This window comes from Acanthaster planci, linkage group LG02 (assembly GCF_054643075.1).
Source record: "Acanthaster planci isolate LZ-2023a linkage group LG02, COTS_SCS, whole genome shotgun sequence".
Classification (NCBI taxonomy): domain Eukaryota; kingdom Metazoa; phylum Echinodermata; class Asteroidea; order Valvatida; family Acanthasteridae; genus Acanthaster; species Acanthaster planci.
This window is the reverse complement of record NC_141778.1, coordinates 2,253,039-2,276,775: the sequence shown is the minus strand read 5'-3', so window position 1 is coordinate 2,276,775 and position 23,737 is coordinate 2,253,039. Positions and strand designations below refer to the sequence as shown.

The following is a 23,737-nucleotide window of genomic DNA, read 5'->3' as shown; positions in this document are numbered from 1 at the left end:
ACTATATTTCATGCTTCAGGGGAAATGCCGACGGTCAACGTATATCGTTTTGGGACCAATTTTGGATTCGTTTGCTGACGGAAGCTTATTTGCCGACTGGAATTAATTAGGGGGGTACCACACCTCCCACACCCCTAGCGATACGCCCCTGTTTGGGAGCTAAGACGTTTTCACAAAAGGAACTCAACCCCCTCTACAAAACAAGGTTGAGGAAAGCCACGTTAGTTTGTATTGTATGAGTATGTTTGTATTGTTTTGTTGGAAGAAAGCTTTAATAAGGATATTAAAGCTTGTTTGCAGGACAATTTCGCCAGTAACAACAATGAACATTTCTTGGCAACATGTGCCCCAATTTTGCATTGGGCAACTTTTTATCTAGGCAGGCGTGAAAGTGACATAGGCGAGGCGGCATACAGACAGCTTGAAGGCAGGGGAGAGGACTGAAGGGGTGGCGCGCCCGGGAAGTAGGTTGGGGTAGGGTGGGGTTGGGGTAGGGAAGTTATCAAGTCAGCAAGACAAAACAGGAAATGACGCCAGGCTTCTAGACCAGATGGGACCAAGGTGGGGACACGCATCACCACCACCTTCAAACTCCGCTGTCCATGAACACCAGCAGGAATCGAAACGACCGTGGACTGTCCATGAACATATACAGGTACAATTTCGCTGCGGTTGACGTTCCCTGAATATGCGCTAATGGGGTTTGCCTGATAATGTCACGATCGCTTAATTAACGATACTGAAGGGCAATTGAGACTTTTCACGGAAGCAAAAACCTTGTAATTACTTTCCTGTGATTTATATTTTAAGTAAAATGGATGTTTATGAATAGCATGGTGCATTAAGTAAATGAGCACAGACGATACGGAGACTTATCTCATTAAAACCACCTTTGAATCATAGGTCCTACACATACCAGAGCTATGTCTACGTCTGTTGTCAACATGCCCCAACGTATTTGTAGGCGCCAAAGACATAGACTTAGCCCAAGAAACAAAATTCGGACTCTGTCTTACACTTTTCCCATAATACTTTTAGTCGATTGTAGGAAAAAAGGACGTCATATTTGAATTTACCTTTGATCTGTACTGACTAAAGCTAAGCTACTTTTTCGAGAAGTCGTGTCCCTTTTATCGGTATGACGTCATAGCAGGTTTTGACGTCAAATCAAGTCACACGTCACTCAAACAGACAATCCAGTTGTCACACCTGATTGGTATTACGTCGCACCGGTCATCCCCGCCAACGCTTTACAATGCAGATTTCTTTTTACGCCCAATTTCTTATCACGACTCCAGAGGTCACAGACACAACTTGCATACCGCCGTCCATATAAAATGCCACAGTCCTTGTGAAGATGTAATATCGATGGTCCAACGGAAATATTTGCTGTTGAAAAGCAGAATCGACATCCAAATTATAGGCCTGAGTAGAATGCATAACTCCGTATAACCTATCAGTCAAACCATAAATTCATTGATAAATGGTGTTTGTAAAGTTGTTTCAAGTGATCAACGCGCATTCCATTTGGACTTTATTAATATAAATGTCAACAGTTCGTTTTCACGTTCAGAAACCCAAACATAGGCCTACCTCGTTTAATTTAGTACGCACACTTAGACCTGCAAATTTTTCATTCAAGAGAGGGCGGTATTTGACAAATGTGCGCCAATGGTTATCAGTCGTTCGACTTCCCCCCCCCCCTTACTCGTGTGGTGTAGTCATGGGCTTAGACGAGCATGCCCAATTATATGGTACATGTTACTCGAAGTGGCCCAATAATAACTTCATGGTCCCGATCTATGTTCATGGCGTTCATTATCAAATAGCGCGTGCGCAAGATTTGCACTTAACGGCATAGCAGCATGCTATGTCTAATTTGGCGCGCTCTGGTTGCAAAATAAAAAAAAAAAAAATGAATGCAAATCATGAATCACATTAACCATTTTAGTTTTCAGTAGCATTGATTTTGTGCCTTGCCTCCAAAAAGTAATGAAAATGTGATTAAAAAACCCAAAAATTATTTTATTTTTCACCTGAAAAAATTGAGTGTTGCCAAATTTGACCAATATCTATAAAAAACAATAGTTTTCCTGGTTATAAAAACTAGATTCATATAAACTAAAATAATCGAATGCACTCAAAAACTGGGAATCTGCTGGATACAAAATTAATGTAAAATGAGTTTGAAGTTGAACCAAATTTTCATGCCAAATCATGTGAATCCAGACATTTTGTAATGGAAAAATACGTCACACATCTTATCTAAAAAATTTATGTTCTTATAAAACTTAATTATTCGTGTCAGGAATTGTTGCTTTGTCAAATTTTTGACGAAAAAGAGGATACCCTTACACCATACTCTGGTAAGGGCAATTTTTTAAGTGACGTTCTTGTAGCGGCGAATCACGGATCAAAGTGCAGTCGTGTGTGTGTGTTTACCAGTGTACACTTGGCATGTACATGTTCATGCACATGTGCTTGGGCGGACGCGACGACTTTGACGTCTAGGTACCGCATTGGTCAGTGTCCACAGCAGCGGATGTGATGAACAGGAAATGTTACTAATTAATTTTACGATTCTACCTTATGAAATGGTACGGTATTACTCAGTTCTAACGAAATCGGTACAGTCTAACAGAAAGTCATCATCCTCGTGTTGGATTTACCATTTTGGTAAAAATGGATACAAAATGGATTTGAATTTTCGAGCACCTTTGATCGATACGATTTTGCGGTGATTCCAAATGACGTGATTATTAAAAATTTTATCAGGTGGATTCAAAATAAATGCCTGAAATCAATGCATAAAGGGTGAATCTTTAATTTGGTGCTAGATTTCTGTCTCAGAAAACTTATTTTTTATTAAAAATTAATTGATGAAATTAGTGCAAAATTTTACATTTTTCGATTTTTGTTGTTGTTAGAAAGGGTTCGTAAAATCCACTTTTTTTTTTACTGTTTTGAGATTTACCGTTATTCAAAAATCTTACAAATGGAGGAAGATTGTGTGTTGTTCGTGGTGTTTAGATCCTCCCGAAATTTATTTATGATTCTACACTTTGGTATTTTACAAGATCAGTGGTTGACAAATTCCGCGCTATGACATCATATGCTGGCACGAAAAACCGTCTGCTTGAAAATAAAGTGCGCATGCGCGCTTGTATCGAAGGTTGTCTCTATGGGCATAAACAGTCGTGATCAGCAGGTCAAAATGTCACACATCGGTTCCACTCACAACATAAGTCCAAACCGTCAAAGCAACAGACATACAAACAAACAAACACGTCTGACCTTTTTTGGGGGAGGGGATTTTTCGCTGAATTATTAACAATAGTCTCAACTTTCATTTGGCATTTTCGACTACGCTGCCATGTTTTCGTTTGTGCAATCCTTCTCCACGTAAGGAGACTACATTTTTTTAAATTACAAACTGTTTGAAGATAAACCATGTACCTTCCCACGGGAAAGTTGTTCTATTTGCCTTGAGCAGAAGCACCACCTCGTAAGTTTTATATTTGTGCTGGTAGCGACGCGATCGTAACGAGTGCATTTCGTAATCGTTCGTGAACCAGCTAAGTGCAGTTCCGACCAAAGGAGCATCTGCTGCTCGGAAAAGTGTGTCCTTTCTTGGTCAAGCTCGGGTCTCAATATATGCCAGCCATGAGAAGACTCCTTATCACGCCTCGTGGAAGATTCCCATGTTTTGTCGGACTTTACTTCCTTAAAAAAAATTTTCCAGAGCGATGATTATAGCCTTTATTCAAGTCGAGTTTCCAGCATGTTAGCATGTTGTTAAAAAAATTGCAATCGGGCTGGCAGTTCGATGACTTGCGCAGGGTCCGAGGAAGCACAAGAATCGACCTTTTCATAAATAAATTCATAATTATGCACGCATGCGCAGTTTTTTTGCGCACAAATGGCTTTGGCCGCCAAGAAGTGTGAGCGGGCCGTTGAAAAGGTACAGAGGAGCTATCTTGACCATTTTCTCTCAGGTTTTCTGGCTTTGTTCATTTTTGTCTTCAGAAAATCCCATTATTTTTGCCATTAGTTTCTAATCTAAGCGGGATATTTAGTGCTCTGCAAAAAGACTTTACAATCGTGATTTTTCCTGAGCGCGCAAGTTTGCCGTATCTAAACCATCTCCTTTCGTGCTGTTTTATAGCGAAAACGATTTAGTGGGATTTTTAGAAGAAAATACTGAACAAAGCCAGAAAAAATGAGAGAAAATTATCAAAATCGCACCCCTGTACGTTTTCAATGGCCCGCTCACAATTCTTGCCACCAAGGCCATCTGTAGGCATGCGTGCATAATTATGAATTTATTAGTGAAAAGGTATACTCAAAGGTGTGTCAAATCAAAAGCAGTTGCGTTTGCTCAAGTAACGTAAGGGAAATAATAAAACGCAATTGTGAGTATGAGAAACGCTCATGGCGCTGACGTCGATCGCGACAATAGCGGGCGCTGTTAACAAATATTATGAATGCTCAGCAGACGTTTTCTTTCTCCGTGTTCAACCAACCAAAAAGTTGTTGTCAGAACTGACGGTTATAGTTATAGTACATGTATGCGTGTAACAAAGCAAGCGCCCATTAATTAAGCTATTAATCTTGAATCCTGTTGTATTTTCACACCTTCACTTCTCTCATACGTATGAAAAACAGTTTGGCTGAGTTCGGACCACCAAAACAAGACAAGGAAGGACAAAGTGTTGCTTTCATGCCATTATTGGATGTGGGTAGAGCACAAACGCCTCTGGATTAGGACAATGTAATACGTAGGGGATAAGGATATGCCTCCAAAATGGAGCACGATCTTGGTGATTAGAAGGCCCCGAACCGCCATAATTATCTATCGACCCGCTTTCGACTTAAGACTGTCGACTTTTGATATCCTTGAGCGCTGCCTCTTTGGCTACTGTCTAGGTGGGATACTGTGGACTATAGCCGGCTTTGCCAGTATCAGTTAGACGAATCTTCTGTTTTCTGTCAGCTGTGAGGGAAGGCTTCTTGGAGGGCGAGTACAGGAGTTTCCAAATCGGTCTCCCATGATAGCGCTGTTTCAACTTTGCTGATTACGGGACCGGAATTAGGCAACGTTACAAGGCTTGGTCAAGACTGTTGCTTCCAGGTTCCATTTCAGTTCTTGAACGGAAGTCTATTGATCGCTGGGGTTGAAGGTCAAATTGAATGTGGCGACGAACTATTCTTTGAATTCGTAAAAAAACAGATAAGAATCATGCTCGCTGGAGGTTGACATAATCATAATTGGAAAAGTCGTATTCGGTGATACTACAATTGGTTCAGTGGTAGCCTCAGTGTAAGTGCTAACCTTGAAGAGATTAGAGACTATAGATGAAGAGATTATACTTCTATAAGGAGATGCTTGACTGATAAACACAGGCAATCCACGAGGTTGTTGATCCATAGAAATACGTATGCAAATTGTCTCGCTAGAATTGTGGACCAAAACTAAATAAATGTGAAGCCATGGATCTACCTGCGTCCGTAGGAACAATAAAAAAAATCTCACATAAAACAAATCATGACGCAAGATGGCGGCAGACACTTAGCAACTTGGACTGGACCCGTCCCTATTGTACAGGGACCGGTAGCTAGTTGCGGTTTAACGTGTGCCCTGTCAATTTGAATGCTAAAATATTTAATTTTCTGTAAGGCCAATAGCAATGTTTTAGCATGAAATACATTTCAGCAGGGACGCCAATAAAATACAAATACCTATCCTTGCCAAGCCTCCGTTGATCATCGTATGCTAATTTGTTTTTTAATGATTATCATCAATAAATTTTTTGCGGCAATTTCTTTCAAATCAGTGGTAATTGTATTCATTAATTATTATTAGATAATTAAACAATTTACGGTGAAGTGATTTTCTGTAACAAAGCAAAATATTCCTTCAGCTTCTGCTTGATTTGTGCATTGAGTGGGCATCGTTTCCTCATTTACACCTGGCAGGATTCTGCCGGATTCATTACCCGGTACCGGTCCCTACGCTCGGAGGACGTCTCTAAGACGTCCGGAGACTAGGTACGGGACGGGAACCATTCTATATTTGCAACCGGTTTTACGACTCAAGAGGTTGCACTGCATCAAATACTCGCCCACAAAAAAACACTGCAAAATCGGACCAAAATAGCGCCATCTGTTGACTCTTGGGAAGAAGTTGGCCTTCAGTTTTTCACTGGAAATTCAAGATTATGGCCAGAACTTTACTTTCGTTTCAATTTTATCGGGGTTAGCCGCGGTTTTTTTTTAATTCCCCGTTCACCGAACGTACAGGTTTGTGCTTTTGGGGAAAGAAATACTCGGTACTCCGAATTATAAACTACTAGTCCAAAATTCGCGATTTATAGAAGTCTCTCGGTGACCCCTCCAGATTATGGCATGTCTTATTGTAGAAACCCCATCGGATAACAAAATATTAATGAGCATGCGCGCAGAAATACGGCCATTTGGTGGAATGCACCCTTTAATATCACCTTGAGGGGCGGTTTAGCAGTAAAAATGGCTCAAAACCAATTCCTAAAAAGGAAATATACTTTCTTGTGTTTCTGAAGAAGGATGATACAGTTTGTCTGTTGCCGTTGTCTGTTGCAGTGTTTTCTGCGCAGTGACAATCATATTCAGTAAACGAATGGAACACTGAGACAAAAAACTACCAGAAAGAGGACAATAGGATGGAATTTTTGATTCCAACTCTCTTTTTTTCCTTTCCCCTGCGCCTGGGGGGGGGTGTTCTAAGAAAAATGGGTGAATTTCAGGCCCTGTTCCAGTTACTTTAGGACGGAATTTTAATAACCTCCTCCAAAGAGGCACACTGTGCATTTCTTTGGGTTTTTTTAATCTTTACTGTTTGGACAACTTTCAAAGACAAAAATGCTTATTTTTTCCGCCTGGATTTAAAAAAAAGCACTAAACAAGGGACAGGGCGCCCCCTTTTGGTCTGTACATAAGCACCGCCATCTTGTCTTTACAGGTTCCACTGCACCGAATACGAGCCCATAGAGAAGAGTGCAAAATCGGACCGCCTGTTGACTCTCGGGAAGAGGTTGGCCTCAGGTTTTTCACTGGAAATTCAACATTATGGCCAGAAGTTCACCTTTCGTTTCAATTTTATCAGTGTTAGTCACGTGATTTTTTATTCACCTTTCACCGAAGATACTCCTAAATAGTAATTAAAACTATGCGCTCAGCTCTGAATGTAGCCACCCGCCACTATCCAAAATAGGCCCACAGGTTAGGGCTTTTTGTGAAAGAAATACCCCAAATTAGAAACTACCAGTCCCATGTTGTTAAATATTTCTATGATCCTTCCTGATTAAAGCATGGTTTATTGTAAAAGCCCTGTTGGATCACAAAATATTGATGAGCTCGCACGCAGAAATTCAACGATTTGGTGGAATGAGGTCTGGATACCAGACCCGATGATTCTGACCACTCTATACCCAGCAAGAAATGAGACCGAGGGGTACCCCCCAACATGTCCAATCCCTATACACATTTCAGACTACTGTTACTTAACACATCCCCCCAAGATGTCTGAAAGGAATTCCCCAGATTCCTGCGAGACAATGACCGACACAAAGCAGGGGGGGGGGTTCTTTCCGTCTCATACCTTGCTGCATATGCCGGAAATAGCCGATATATTCCGAAGGCGTCCCGTCTAAATATTCGGCGTGTTCGGATGGTGCAATTGATGTTTGGTTATTCCTGGCCAGGCAGGTGAGCTAAGCCTAGCTGTTGAGCGTAAACTCCCGTATCCAAATGGCAACAGTTGATCCCTACAAATACAACAATATGTGACTTAACGCTGGGATCGAATGTCGCCTTGGCCAAAATCAGTGCCAGGCGAAATGAAGAATATAACTTTATTCGACCAGTGCAGGTTTTGCGCCTGAAAGATGCTCTCAGTGGGGATACACTTGCAGTATTGCCCACTGAATACGGGAAATGCCTCATTTTTGAGATGTTGCCACTGATTAAATCGAAAACACCTGGGCTCTCAACTTGTGACCCCTGACCCTTGCGTCATATCTATTTATATGCGTGGGTGATGCCTGACCTAAGACTTTTTATCTGGAGTCATCAGGGAATCTTTGGGCAGGGAACCGGACTAGGTTGAATGCACCCATAAATGAAGGACTCGTAGATGGACAATGAGGGCGCACTGCCAGATTTACCAATCAAGATTCCAGTTAGATTTTTAGCAGAATACAGTGCAGAAATGAAAATCTGTACTTATCTGCCCTGGCAACGTCGTTAAAAGATCGTATGTTTCCTTGATTGGGTCCCCAGGCAGACTACTGATGCACGGCTTGGGACCCATATAGACGTAGCCATTTGGACATCATCGAACGTGTCCAAGATCAGTGCATCAAATATATGTGCAGAGATTGGGACTCAAGTTATTATTCATTACTCTCCCGACTTGGCTGGACAAGTCCTCAAACAAGAAGAAAATTCTTTTGCCTTGTGCTTTGCTATAAAATTATGAAAAACATTATTGATGTCAATGCTATTAATAAGTTTGTTCCTGCTTCACGAATCGGCTGAAATGATCGTAGCTTGAAATTAACTATTCCTTTTGCTAAAACTGATTGTCTCAAATATTCTTATTTTGTCCAGACAGCAAAGGAATGGAATGACCTGCCCCACACGGTCATTGATAGTCCCTTTCTGAGTATCTTTAAATTGTCGCTCCAATCTCATCCTATCGTGTAATTGTATGTTTCTTTTGTTTTGTTTTAATTTTTAATTTTTGTACTATGCATTTTATGTGCTCTCTTACTGTTTTGGTTTTATGCTTACATTCAGTATGTTTTAAGACTTTTTATTTTATTCCTGCTAACTTTTTCAGTTAACTGGTCCCTTTCTTGTTGAGACTTATCGTTACTGTTTTTAATGTTTTGTCTATTTTATTGGTCTATATTCTAGTCGTGGTTTTATATGTGTCTGTGTTATCCTTTTTGCCTAGGATGCAACAATATTTTTGTTGTTGGTTTGCATAGTTTTATTTGGTTTTTAGTTTTAACTCTTTGCTTTTTCAGATCTTAGTATATGTACAGCGTTTCTAATTTTATCTGTAATCGTTTATCATTTTATCGGAGGGAGTGATTTTAGAAGGACTTTTAGGTCTTGTTCACGGCCCTTGACATTGTCAAAAATTAATGATAATAATAATCATTATGTGAAAATCCAAACTTTGGAATTTCACATCAGTAGAATTAAACAAAATAATTTTTTAACCTTTCCTTCGCAAAACTCCAGCTTGCCATGTTTCGAGGAATATGTTACGTCTTCTGCATAGAGGGCGGGCTTCACTGCAGTTCGTGTACTCGTTCCTGTCACCTGACCAAAGCAGACACTGGTGAGGACCAGACTTTCAACAAATCACGGTGAGGACAGCGCATAAAGCAAACACAGCAAGCAGATCACGTGCGTTGTACACACTGAAGTGTTGACTCCAGACCACTGCTGAGAAAAATCTGACCAATGAGACTGCAAAGAAAATCAGCTTCTACTCGTGCTGTTGATTTGATGTTGGGTAAGAGAACGATCAAGTAATGAAGTGTGCTACAGGTGTTTTCACTGTTGAGGAACCTTAATCTTATCTGCCTAATACTTCCGATCAGACAAGGATACTTTTATTTATTGGTAGATATTGACAGCAAAGAGACCTCAAGTGAACCAAATTTAGAACCCTCTCAATTACCTACGATTGAACTGCGGAATAATTTTCGGAAGAAAATGCCCAGCCACAGCTTGAAACACGACCATACTCCTTCCTGACAGATGTTTTGTTACGTTTTGGCCATAGTTACTTCCCTTGGCGCCCAGGGCAGGACGGAAAATTTTTCATCTTCTGACAGCTTCTTAATTTGATCAAGCTCGAGTTTCTTCCTCATTCTGCGCGGTTCCATCACTTGTTGTCCAAAAGTGGGTCAGGGTTCATTGAACTTTTTAGTATGAATTTTTCACTTGACAATCACGATCCAAAATTTGATAAAAAATTTTAGGAGCCTGGGACAAGTTAATTTTTTAATGACCCCAATATTTAAAGCTTTAATATTTTTAGTTGGAAATGCTGTGAATAATTACCACTATCAAATTGAACAGCAAATATCATTTAGGTTAACATCTACACCAAAACGCTTTTGATGTTCAAACCAGATCTCAGCAGCCGGTTGAAACAAAATCGATACTATAGGTGAATTGCGGTGCCGGCATTAAAATACCATGGTACCGTACTGCTCAACTGGATGAATATTGATACCTCAGTGCGATGACTACAATGGTCTACGAGGCTAATATTGATACCCCTAAAGAAGTATCCCCTAGGTCAGGTCTCTGTTGATACTTTCTGCATGAGAACTCGCATCCGTGTTGAAATCTGAGCTGCCATGCTGCTAAAGAGAAAATATTTGAACAAGAGCAATAAAATTGTTGCTCTCAATTAAAATGATTAATACAAACGCACAGGTAGCTGAGGTAATTATCAGTACACGCCAACACATGACCATCACAGAATGTTCCTCCAAAGGCAGGTGTATGAGGTTGCTATTTTTTAATCTCTTCTAGCCAAAAGATCAAACAGACAACATAATTAAAGTCATCTTTGATTGATTGGTTCGCGCGTAGGTTCTTATTAATATTTTTTGCTACTCCGCTGGGAATGTTACAGACTTGAAGGCAATGTTTGCCTCTGAGGTTTTGGGCTAATCGAGATGCGAGACGGACTGGCAGAGATGCAAACGAGATAGCGAGTACATATTTCCAGCGCCCCGAGTGGTTGGTGAAGTAAACAGCCACCTCGTCAAATATAGAATAATTAAGCGCAGACTGATTTGTTGATGATCATTAATTTATGTACGGTGGCAACAAAGGGACAGATGACGTCAATTCTAGGAAGACAGCCCTCCTACCTCCAAATAAATAATAAATTAGTATAAAATTAGCCTTGAAATTAGAGAATGTTTCCATTTCATACATCACTCTTGGACATTTTCTTCATGCTGCGTAAAGACGACACTTAGTAAATATTCATGAAAAGTTGACACCGCGATGCATAGTGTAAGTTGAAGCACTAAACCGTACAGCTGCGAGGGATGAACCTATCACGACGTTGACTGACGTTTTTATTCGGCCTTTTCCTAAAACTGTAAAGTATGTTGTGCATATGGATGAAAGCACTGATAAGGTACTGTTTACCTTCATGTAATATTGTGGGAGATATCTTTATTGTCTCCCTTTGAAAATATAATGAACAATATCTTGCCATAAATTAAGAAATCTAGGTGGAAAGAACTCTCTGACTTCTCAATTTAGAAAAAATATTAAGCCTATAAGTGGGCGGGGTTACCCTCCGCTATTATATAGAATTCATGTAAGGTTTAATCAAGTAAGCCCGGAAAAAAGACACGATGGGAACCCAAAAATACTGTTTTCGTAGACTCAATTTGCATCATTTTTAGTTCAGAGCTGATTGTCCGAATTATTTGACAACCAGTTTAACCAACATACACGATAGACGTTCACCCTGTAGCACAATGCTGGACTACGCGCCTAAGATGCCCAAGTCCACTGGTTGTTGAGAGGAAGCAATAGATCGGGACCTGCACCTCACTGGCACCCGCGTAGAAAAAAGCCTGGATGTCGGGTGCACACCAGCGGAGGAACCAGTAGCGTATCTTGGTCTTGGGTCCAGTGCACGTATGTTCACCCACCGCTGCCAAAGCACCACCGAGTTAATACATTGGTTTGTTGGGGTCGCGCCGGACGGGCGATCCGCGTTCTGGTTGCATCTCCTACGACTACAGCTTCGGATTCTGATAACGAGGTGAAGAGCCATAGCGAATGTTCGATACTTGTGGATGTTGTACTCTCACATGGAGACGCCGCACGGAGTGTTGCCAATATAGCACGCGTAGCGTACAACATGAAAAGCTGAAAAAAATTTCTTACAGGAGTTTTAGTCATGACATACACGATAAAGCGAAAAGTATTACTTTTTAGAAAAGTGATATTAAGTCCTTTTATGCAACATCGTCATTTGGTGTCCACAGAAGCCAGTACCGATTCTTGATATACCATAAAGCATTTTTATCGATACCAGTTAACCCTATTGAATTCTATACTATTCGAATATCCACTCAACTTTCAGTTATGTAATGACTTGCTGTGACAGAATAAAATCACAGCGTGAACCAAATTTAAGTTCTTGAATCTGGCTTTTTTAAAAAGTGTAGCAAACTAATGAGCATCGGGATGGCCTTTAGTTCAGCGCTGGCTTCACCTTTATATGTTTCAAATTCTTGAGAAAACTCCAGTTGCAAGAATATCATGATTCTTTTTAACAGGAACGGAAGAAATAAACAAATGTGACCCACTCTGTGAAAATGAGTCTTAAGTTACCAGAGCCACTTTTTTGAGTTTTCATTTGTATTGGAAAGAGCAAATTGAGTTTTTTGTTTTACTGTATCACTCAGTTTGACATTCTGATGAAAGTGGATACTCCATGGTGAAAAATGCTGTGGGCCCATACTGATTTACACTGTGCAAAATTATTCTTAAGGACTTTTTACTCCTAAGTGGCTATGGCGACTTAAGACTCATTTTCACAGAGTGGGTCACAAATTACACTGCTCGAAAAAAGCCTACTGCTGCATCAGATGACTAAAATAACGATATTACATCAGACTTCTTGTTTCCATTACAAAAGCTGTGTTGGCGTTCAGTGTTCGACATACGAAGCAAACTATTGGACAGAGAGAACCCCCTCCGCCTTTGTGTTGGTCATTGTTATACTGGTATCTCAGGAATTCTTCTCAGGCATCTGGGGGGGATGTGTTAAGTGACAATAGGCTGGAGTGTGTATAGGAATTGGACTTGTTGGGGGGTACCCCTCTGTCCCATTTTGTGCCTAGTATAGCGTTCGGCCCTGAAGAATTATACGAAGTAAGATATGGGACAGAGGGGTACCCCCTACATGTCCAATCCCTATACACACTCTAGACCATTGTTACCTAATACGTCCCCTTAGATGTCTGAAAAGAATTCCTGAGATTCCGATCAAACAATGACCAATGCAAAGGTGGGGGTGATATCCGTCCCATATCTCGCTTCATATGTGAACAATAAGCAAAACTATGTGGAGAGAGTAAACATAGAGAAGTGAGAAATGATTACATTTGTTCGCCGAACGACTGTCTAACTTTTTTCCATCCATGAACAATTGCCCTGAAAGGTGATAGAACCGTTTACGGAATGCTGGGGGGGGGGGTACGGTGCGTGGGCGGGGTTTTCCCGCCTTCCTAAAGTCCACCACACAGTACCTTTATTAAATTTGAAATACAAAAACATATGGAGAGCACCGCTTGTCGGATTCAATTTTAGTGCTAAAATCTTCCACGATCGATTGTTTTTGCCACATCCAGGTGTCATGGTTCATCATGAAAAAATACTCTCCTTTGGGGACATAAACTTTCCGTCGGAGTAGTCACGTTCGGATAGCTTTTCAACTCGTTCGGTCTGGTAACCCACGCAACTCCCCGTTGCTCGCGCAATACCTGTTTAAAGGGCACACCATCATCGCGTAAGACACTAAATTGGAGGGATGCTGTTTGTCAAGCTCTTAGCCAGGAGTGTCAACCTTAAATCAAGTTGTAAATGAGCCTTAACGCGAACAAACCCATGTAGTAAATCCCATCAACCTGATCTGTGTGGAGGTGTTCACGCGCTCATTGCAGAACGGTGAGAATTACGACGGTCAGGAAGTAGATGCACACAGCACTTATTGGTTTGTAAATGTTTCATTACTCGAAACCGCTCCGCCTTTCTATGTTGGTGTTAGCTTTTCTTGGTGGTGTTTACGCCTTGTGTCGCCTGTGCGATCATTTCCAATACCCCGCCACTGCTGATTTTAAACTCAAACCAACCACCGACGTGGGGGGATGACTGTTAACCAATGCTGCAGGGAAATACACGCACTAAAATTCTTCTGAATGGAAGAATTCAGAATTATCACATTGCCTATGTCGTGGGCCTACTGCGTTTCAAAAATTTTATGCTTCAAAGTCTAGTTTCTTTTAAAATTATTATGATATTCTCCCCTCCTAATCTGTTGGTTTTACTTGCCTTTCGTCCACGGTTCTTTGTCCCCGTTTGTCGCCGACATTGTCACTGACAAAAGAAATATCATCCTAATCCTTCAATTTCCATACAAATTAAACGTAAAACAACCGAATTTAATTGAACACCAGTCAGCCAGGGACGGTCCCTAAACCAGCTTCCTGTCAAAAGCGTGACATGTCCAGTCTTTGGTCTTTTCTTCCATTTTTGTCTTCCATTCATTCCTCAATTCCTTTCTCACTTTCATGTCTACAAACCGATTTCCCTGGACTCTTTCAACCCCCGTCCATGTCTTACAGGTTTTTCCTCCTTTTGTAATCAGCCCGCGTGATTTCTCCAGAGTCCTCTCATCCTTCATCTTAATTCCATCCTACCCATCTCGACTATCCTCTCCACACTTCCTCTTTACGCGCTCCACTTCGCCCGCGAGTTGCCTCGGTATTAGAATATGACATGGCTCCAGACGCGCGCCAATTCCACTACAGAAAATGGAGCCCCGCTGTCTGAACATCCATCCAATCATATCGTCATCATCAACAAAGAATTAGCTTGTCAGGCTCCTTTCCCCAGGGAGTGGCCACTAATTTTTTTCTCCCAAAGCCACTACCAGTGTCTTTTTCAACTCCCGGGGCCAACCTAATGGACCTGGTGACGCACAGTTGTGCTTAGCGGAGAAAGAGATGCGCTTAACAACTGTGGGTGACCAGCCAGAAAAGTCATGAGACAGACAATATTGTGGTTGGTCCCTAGGTGACTCTTAATCAGAGAGGAAAATTCGCTATGCATTTTTTTATAAGAACCTCTGCATTCACGAAGACAGCACTCTAATTCGACGCTCATAATTTTCTCTCCTAGTACGAAATCCGAGCCTTACCGATGGATTCGAAAAAGCTGGGGAAGAAAAAAAATGCAAAAAAAACCCCCCAAAAAAACAAAAAACCAAGGTTTTATTTGCATGATTTTCAGTTCGGTTGTTTTAATTCCGATTTCAATTTCTTTCCCAAATCAGAACAAAGTTATTTTGACATTGGTTTCCTGCCCACCAATCATTTGTACATCAAGAATCCAGAATGCCGATTGGGATATGAACTGAGCTTTTTGGACGTGACGATGCTACTGAGGAGAACAATAGAGATGACCTCTCTGTGTGCTCTGGGGTCATCGTCACTTAATAGCACTCATTTGTGTCAGGAGGGAAGACAAAGGCCGCTTGCCCTACCCCAAAAATATGACAAAAGGAGGGAAGGATATGGGAAAACTACGAAAAAAAGAGAGATGAAAGGGTATGAAGATGGGCGATTTTCTTGAAAAGGAAAAAGCAAAAACAAAGCAAAACAAACAAACAAACAACCCAACAAACAAACAAATAATCGAAATTTACCTATTCCCCTGTTAATGGTTTATCAGTCCGTTGCTGACGACTGCCTAGTTCACCCCCCCTTCCCCCGGGCAGAAAAAAAACCTAGCCAAACCCACGTTGCACTCCATCAAATTAATTTGCTACGTGCACGCCCATGGACATCGTGATTGATGCTACATTTTTCAACGCCTTACAAAGGTCATAACTCATCAAGGCTATTCAAGTTTTTGAATCCAATGAGCCTCGACTTGGACCAAGGGAGGGCGCAATTTTCTTAGCAATGGGGGCTCTTTTGGTCGGAACTGAACTTCGCGTTGAGGTCGATCGCATCGCTACCAATAAAATGAACACTCCTGACAAGAATGGCTCTTTTAAATCGACGAGGGGTGCTTCTGCTCGAGGTGGATATAGTAGCTACAAAGGCTGCTACTGATTCCCTTTTTTCATTTTCCAGCGACATATAAGTAGAATTCTCATTCAAACAAGAGCAACTCTTGACTCTTACACAAATCCAGTGGAGAAGTTCAGTTAGGCACTTACCCACCCCTCACCCCACAACCAATTCTCAGGGCCGGTTGGCTCCCAGGTACACAGTATTTTTTCTATTCAAGGGAATAAGTTAAACAGGAATCATAACATCAGTATCAATGGAGAACGTATTTGCTTTCTACTCCTCTTAAATTAATGTAAGAATAGTGCTTGGCATCCCTTTAAAGTTAGTTATGTTAAAACGTTACTTCTTAATGTGCACTTTGAGTTTCGCACATTTTTCCTGGCGATCGAGGGCGCTATTACTGTGATGTCATTTCACGGGGACACTGCTCATAACAAAATGTTTTCAATTCAAATTTTAGACCCAACATTTACTCATCGAAAACATCTCTCAGACAACTTTGCGTACTGGTCTGGTGTCTAGACTGAATCATAATGGAATCAGTAGCAAAAAAAGAACATTTCAGGCAGCAAAAATAATCGATTTCCTGGTAAATCTTGGTGCTTAAATGTAACATTGGGGATTCTTCCTAAAATGGCATAATTTTTCTCGCTCAGGAATATACAATTCGCATCCGCATAAAATCCCTTAAAGTACCAACGTTCGTTTATAGTGAATCTTTCATTTAGTATACATGATCTTGCACTGGTGCAATCCAATCCGAGGGACACTTCTGCACAACTTCCAGAAATGTGATTACCAAGGTATGAAATTATAGTGAGGCAATTTCTCTCATTTTTTTTCATCAACCTATCTGCCTGGAGAGGGGCCAGACGGCTGGAAAGGAGATTAAGAGAAGTGGCAGGGCAAAACCGAACGGACATTTTACTCTTATGGCATACTCGACTGTGATAGATGGGACTTGGGGTAATAACGGAAAAACCGAAGTCACCCTCTGCCTCTATTTCGCGTTGATTTATGCCGCTGCGCGCTACAGTGGACGCAAGGGGCAAGATATCATCTATAGAAGCCAGTAACTGAGCGAAGCGCATGTATAAATAATCCTTCTCTTGGTCAGAATCCCTCTACAACCACATCGATTCATTTCCTCAGATGCAACTTTGATTAAATTCCGTTCTTGCTTTCAGATATTTCAAATATTTGGTACATGCTTTCATACCATTACCTTGCAATGCGAAGTTCCACTTATGTGGATATTATGTACATTTTGAAGTTAATGGCGTCAGTTGGAAATTCATCTTCTAAAGCCCAATAAATGTTGTAGATTCTTTTTCTCAATACTAGCTAATGATTCTTTAGGATAAATTAATGGCTAATGGTATCATATGCGATAACTTTAAAAACAAAAGGCCAAAAGTGATTATTCAAATTTCAAAGTCATGACACGAGGAGTATAAAAAATTTTGTTCTTACACACATTTTGTACACCCGCACAGGGTGCAAATTTATTATGATATCGATTAAAACTAAAATCCGGCCAAGTTTTGATTTCCAAATTAACAGTGTTGGCTTCAGAAGCTGTTTTCTCTTGTTATTAAAGTTAAAAATGCTAACCATAAGGACAGAGTAGACATACTAGGGAATATATGAAGCAAATCGTATAGACAACAGTTTTTAAACATGTTCAAATACTTCCAATAGTTTCTAAACATCATTAAAAAGTGAAAGCAAGATTGTGCTTAAATGTTATACACGGTTGGTGAGAGGGATCCAAAAAGGTAACCCTCGAGCACAATTTCTACAAAAGTTAAACACTGCTTGGCCCTTGCCAACTGCTGCGAAATCTCTGTGCACCAACGCCGAGTATAATTTGTTTGAAACGATGCTCGCGTCCGTCTGTTTGTGCTGCAAATGTTGTAATTGAGTTCTTCATCGCAATTCAAATTTATTCATTAATTAACCCAACACCGCCCAAGGGAGTTTTGCTGACCCGTCTCTGAATATTTCGTGGTTCACATGCAGATTACGGTAAGATTGAATTGATAGCTTTATATGAGGCTGTACCTGTACGAGAAGGGTAATTACCTGAAATGAAGATGCTTTGAAGCATGAAATGCATTTATTATACTTCGAAAAGAATATGATGGAGTATGTAACACCCCATCTTTCCCTCAGGCGTGGCAAGGGTCTGTTGCAGTCCCATTTTATGCTCTGTCTTACACGAGAGTTCATGAGTCCAGCACACTCGTTAGTAAGATTCATATCACATAATATACGACCTTATTGGGATCTTCGTATGTTGTGTGACGTTTGGACACAATGCATGTTTGAAGTTGAAAGAACAGAAAAAGAATTCAAATGTTTGGCAACTTGTATTGAGAGGGCCAAGTATTAGTGTTTTAAACGTGACCGTAATCTTTCAGAGGAATCGGTGTGAAATCCATTAATATCCCCGGCAGAATAATCGCTTATTTTGGAAATATCTATCTCAAGGTAGAGGAGCTGAAATAAAGCTTCCCCTTTCTCATCAGATTTTCGTTGATAAGACAAATACAAAAAGTGTCAACTGATTCAGAAGATTAGATGACTTTTTTTAGCAAATTAAAACCGAGAATGAGCCAGAAATAAATGGCAAATAGACCAACCAACACCTTTGACTTAGTTTTCCACGATGTATCCCATTGGGTATTGAATTCAAATTTCTTCAGTTGATCAAGCGTCGGGAACGGGTCATGCGACGGGGTATAGACATGCAGCTTTTTCCAACTTCAGTCACACTTTATTTTTGGATTATAATTGTGATAACCTGCAATGTAGTATAACAGCACCTTAATGCTGTTTGAGGTCTTGTGCTTCAGACGAGAGCGCAACATCGTGTCAGGGAGAGGTTCCCCACGCTTGTGTGTGTGACATTCACACTTTCGTCCGCCCCTCGCCGCACCAGGATAACAGTGTAAGGCTCATGAATCACCTGCCCCAAACCTGAACGAAATTTAATAGACTGTTTGAACTAACGTCACGTTTCTCTCACACATCTCCTCGACTCGCCATCTTTGGGTCCTTGGTCTATGGTGTCACATCGTGTCTGGTAAGGGTGTTGTTATTCTGAGGAATAACAGCCAACAACCCCAGCCACCTAATGGCAAAAAAACATGAATGCAAGTACTTTAAAAAATTAGTTGCAAATTTTGCCTGGCACAAAGAAAATATAGCTACTATCAAGATTAGTGGCGTCACTACGTGGGGGAGGGTCAGGGGGGCACGTGACCACCCAGATTATGCCAGTGCCCCCTTGGTGCCCCCATTTGAACTCTGTGACTATAATCTCCGTTGAAATGTAGCTGCAGCTTATTTTCTTATGGTGCCCCCTTGAAAAATGTGTGCAGCCCCGGCTGCCCCCGCCCCCCCTGATAAATAGTCCTTGTTAGGCCACTGATCAAGATCGATCTTGAAGAGGTTGTGCATTGGAGCCATCTGTCAGGTAAGTATTTTTCTTATGGACTAATCAGGGGCGGATCCAGGATTTGGGTCAGGGGAAGGGGTTGAACCCCAAACCCCACCATCTGAGCCTGAGGATAGCACAAACGGTCTATTCCACGTGGAACCAAAGCTCTGACTGGAAAGGTGGCTTCCACTCACAACCGCTATTAATCGTAATCAAATTAACAATCAACACTTCCCTAGAGCTCGCATATTATGCTTCATGAGTTTCTTCGTCCAACGGTTTTCTTTGAAATGGGTTAGGAAATAAGACGTACTTTGAACGGTAACTTTCAAAGTCGGAGCGGCTTCCTGATTAAGTATGAGCAGGGTTTATTTTTTTCAGTGTTTCCGAGAAACCAGGAAGCTTATAATTGGAAGCCCCGAAGCCAGTTTCATTGACTTGTGTAGACCGAAGGACAAGTCGTTAATTTTTCGTTTTTCTCCCTGAACATCAGGCGAAATCCATCGGCACGGCTCTAGTGTAACAAGCTAAGTTCGACTTATCCAGCAAGTTGATAAATACGACTCACAAACACATGTGTTCATCCATAAGCTGAATAGGGATTTTTTTTTTCATTTTAGCAGATCTTGCGATGTTTAATAGCACTCGTCTAGACCAATTATGTTTTGAAATAAAATGTATCATTATGAATTACTCTGCTTACTTGAATCAGCGCAACAGAGTTCAAATCCTCGAAGTATGGACTGTATGTAGTCATGCTGTCCTCAGTAGGCTGGTTACGAGGGTGCCACTTGGAAAACACCGACTTGCTAAGTCTTGTCTGTAAGTTGATTATATTGGTTACAGCTTGTAGTTGCTCAGGATAAACGGCGCGTATTCCCAGTATCTCAATGGCAGGTTCTACCGGCAATTCTATCTTCTCTGACTCCATATCGAATGGTTACGTTTAATAGTAAACGATCGATTGATAATACACAATAATGAATACAATATTTAATAAATAATAATGTAAATATATATTTACTCTGGAATCACAATCAGTTGAGTGCTTGAATAGCCCTTGTATTGTGTACAACTCACGTCAGTTCTCCCCAAGTCGGTTATAGGCCTTATTAAAAGGTAGGTCAATCAATGAACAAACGTAGAAATACTGTAATCGTGAAGATATAGTGAGCGTAGACAACAATACCAAACCAATTACCGACCGTGGCTTTCAGTTAATGACCTGTATGGAGTTTGTATCGTCGGAAATTCAAACCTGTATCTTAAGATGACATCGTAATATAGACTTTTACCGGCAAACACACATACACGAAGCACAGTAATGATTATTTTTGTACGATTCCAAGCTTCCGCATGCCACCAAAATTACGCATTCAGAGCCCACTCCAGCGTGAGGGAATGCCCACAGCTATCAAGAACTTGAGGGAAAATGACAGTGTTGCTGTTACCACTTTGTAATTTTTTTTACTCAAGGTGGAGAAAAAACCTCTGCTTTGGGTGTGCGAAAGGTTAAGGGAAATCTTCCACCTTCAGACGTGCTTGCGGTGGGAAAACAAAAAAAGCGCCGGCGCGTCCCTGGACTCAGAGAAGTATTTTGCACTTGCTAGCTGTTGGTTAGTTTGCCCATGAAGGAAGCCACGACTTCCCGCCCATTGAAAAGTTCTGCCTCGTTAGAACTCTCGAGTGCCAAGTACATACGATATCGTTACACAGGAAACCGAAAGGTGACCCGACTGTTTCAGTGAACTAGGCTATAAATTGCCAAATTGGAGTTCCACTTCTACATGCATCCAAAAGGATTCCTCGGAGAGTTAGAAAATATCCGACAGTTCGTCGTCTAACTCTGACCGCTTTACAAAGTCAACTAGGTTGTACATTTTACATCAGCACTTGATCATGTTTTATATTCATGCAGTTTCAGAGCGGAAACGCCAAGGTATCAAGTACCGTTAAGAATCGACTTGACCACGATCTTGAATTAAAAAAAACACATGTACAGAGCTGACGCTTTGGGCTTTCTAAAAATGGATGAATGAATATGACCCAAACCGAAATGGATATCGATTGTCATTGGAATTGATGTATATTGAAATCCCTAAGTATTTAATTCATCTTTTCTTATGGAAAGAAAATGAAAGCATGCAACAAGTTACGATGTAATCATGGTGGATTTTGAGGATGTTCTAACATCCAATGAAATTTTATGAAATAATATAAGAGGAAATGTTTTCATAATGAAATCTCCATTATCGCGGTGGTGTAAAATTAGTCGGAGATCGCAAGAGGAAACACCGTAACGAATGTCCTCCGGGTAACTCCAACGCGGTGCCTGAACATTTTTGGAGAGGCGTTGTGATGCTCTCACCATCGAGATCGAGATGAGATGATTTTTGAAGCAACATCGGACCTTAATGGGTTTGATTAAGGTGGCCGCAAGTCTGCGGCTGAAATCTGCAGGAGGGTGCCAAGCGTCACCGTGTGAATTATAGTCTACGTCCAGCGTTACAAATGATCGCTACAGAGAGACCGCGGTTCCAACTCATTGCTTGCTGTAACCATCCACGTGTAACGTTTTCCCTTGGTTTTTGTTGAAGTTGAGAATTTTTTCTTTAGCATAAAATACCCAGTTCATATGATCAAGATGTGTTAAAGGTTGCTTGTGACTTGACTCAAACTGAGCTGAATGAGAAGTCGACCAATCATCTTCTATACCATCGGTTCACTGCTACAGCGGGCGTTAGCGAATTACTTGGCAAAATCCTTTAACTTAGCTAGACCGTCACCATCAGCATGATCAGCAACAAGGAAGGCGTACAAAACTGGGTGTTACCTTTCAGCTGCCGTACAAAAATCATCTAGGTCTGAAGACAAAAATTGAGTTCCCCTTCCAAGACTTCGCGAAGGCTTTAACCGAGGTAGACTGGCACCTGGCTAAATTATTATCACTTCTGTCCTTGCTTTAATAAGGGTGTTTACCACACCAAAGCAGAAGTTGTCTGTTTTGTCTTGTCCAAATTTATTCAGACCCGTGTATTCCTAGGAACGTGATACTTTATACAAGAGAACGATTCTCTGAATTGGAATGTACGAGTGCCATTCCTCACGTCGTTGGCATAATTGGTCCATTATTGTCGAGCAGTGAACCCGCCTTGTTAAACTAAATACATTGTGCAACGTTCACTCAGTAAAAAAGAGGCACTTGACCTTCGATACAGGGGCACCCACTGACAGCAACCGTGAGGGAGGTGTAGTAATGGTAACAAGTTGCTGCTACTCAAAGGGCCCACGAGAGGACACATTGCACGCAGAGCCGTTTTTTTCATTTTCCGTCCGTTGTTTTCAGTTTGTCATTGTGGAAACAAAATAGCGTCATACACAAGCTTTATGTCACAGTTTTATGTATACGACGCTTCCGGGTATGACACTTTCCTACCTTTCGCTGTGCGAACGCAGTCGCCTATATACCGGTCGATGCCTTTTAAAATGTGGCCCGGTCGTTGTCTAGCTGCACGTCGGCTGTCATATCCAGCGATGTATGAGGCTGTAGAAGTGGACCGCTGCAGGTGGGCAGCGCAACACCACCGTACTCGGTCTTACGCTGTGGTCTCCCAAGAATTAACGAGGATTTGGAAGGCTTGTAATTCACGTTTAAGGATCCCCTCAGGGGCGGATCCAGAATTTCCCAAAGGTGGGGGGAGGGCGTGAACTAAAGCAGCAATGGTAAAATGCCCGCGAGCGCGTAGCGCGAATTCCTTATTTCGGCTTCTAGGCACCTTGTGGTGCGATTTTGGGCAGTATGACCCCTATTTCTCCTTCCCCCTCTTTTTCGTTTTTATTTATGTGTTAATTTATTTTTAAATTGGAGGGGGGGGCTGAAAAGGGGGGGGATGCGTGCCCACCACACCCTGAATCCACCCTGTCCCTGATATAGCAAAGTCTTGGATAACCACGGGGGGGGGGTAGTATTAGCCAGCTCCCGGTAGATGTCATTTGGCAGACCGCCATCCTCTTGTCATGTGGCAAGACAGGTTATGACAGAGAGCTAACAGCAAGGCGAAGTGTATGATATACGACAATAGAAAAAAATCTTGCCCGACGCCTTCAGTTACAGTATAAGCCTGTTTTCAAAATGACTTAATTATGAATCACACAAATGAGTACAAAAGCGTCTGTGAGTAGCCCGCCAGAAACTTAGACTAGCAAACAACCAAAACAGTAATAGGGACCTTTCTTAACGTGCGCAAACACTAACTCAAAGACAAGATCTCACAGGCCCTAATCAACATAAACCAATTTCACCATGTGCAACTGCACTGACTACGTGTGACGCATAAAACACGCGTATCTTGTTTGCAAGTTGAGTTTCCTGAAAACCCCAAATGATGTT

The 23,737-nt window shown here is 41.4% G+C and overlaps 1 long non-coding RNA gene across 2 annotated transcripts; it reads right to left on the bottom strand.

The window, feature by feature from the left end:
- Window positions 1-17,376: 17,376 nt before the first annotated feature.
- Window positions 17,377-22,946, bottom strand: LOC110985768 (uncharacterized). Of its 2 annotated transcripts, none has more exons than XR_002599038.2 (3): window positions 22,784-22,946; window positions 20,051-20,167; window positions 17,377-19,038 (listed from the first exon to the last, which is right to left on the bottom strand). It is a non-coding gene; the product is annotated as an uncharacterized LOC110985768 (long non-coding RNA). The 2 variants fall into 2 exon arrangements; XR_002599037.2 differs by lacking the exon at window positions 22,784-22,946 and adding an exon at window positions 22,181-22,350.
- Window positions 22,947-23,737: the final 791 nt, after the last annotated feature.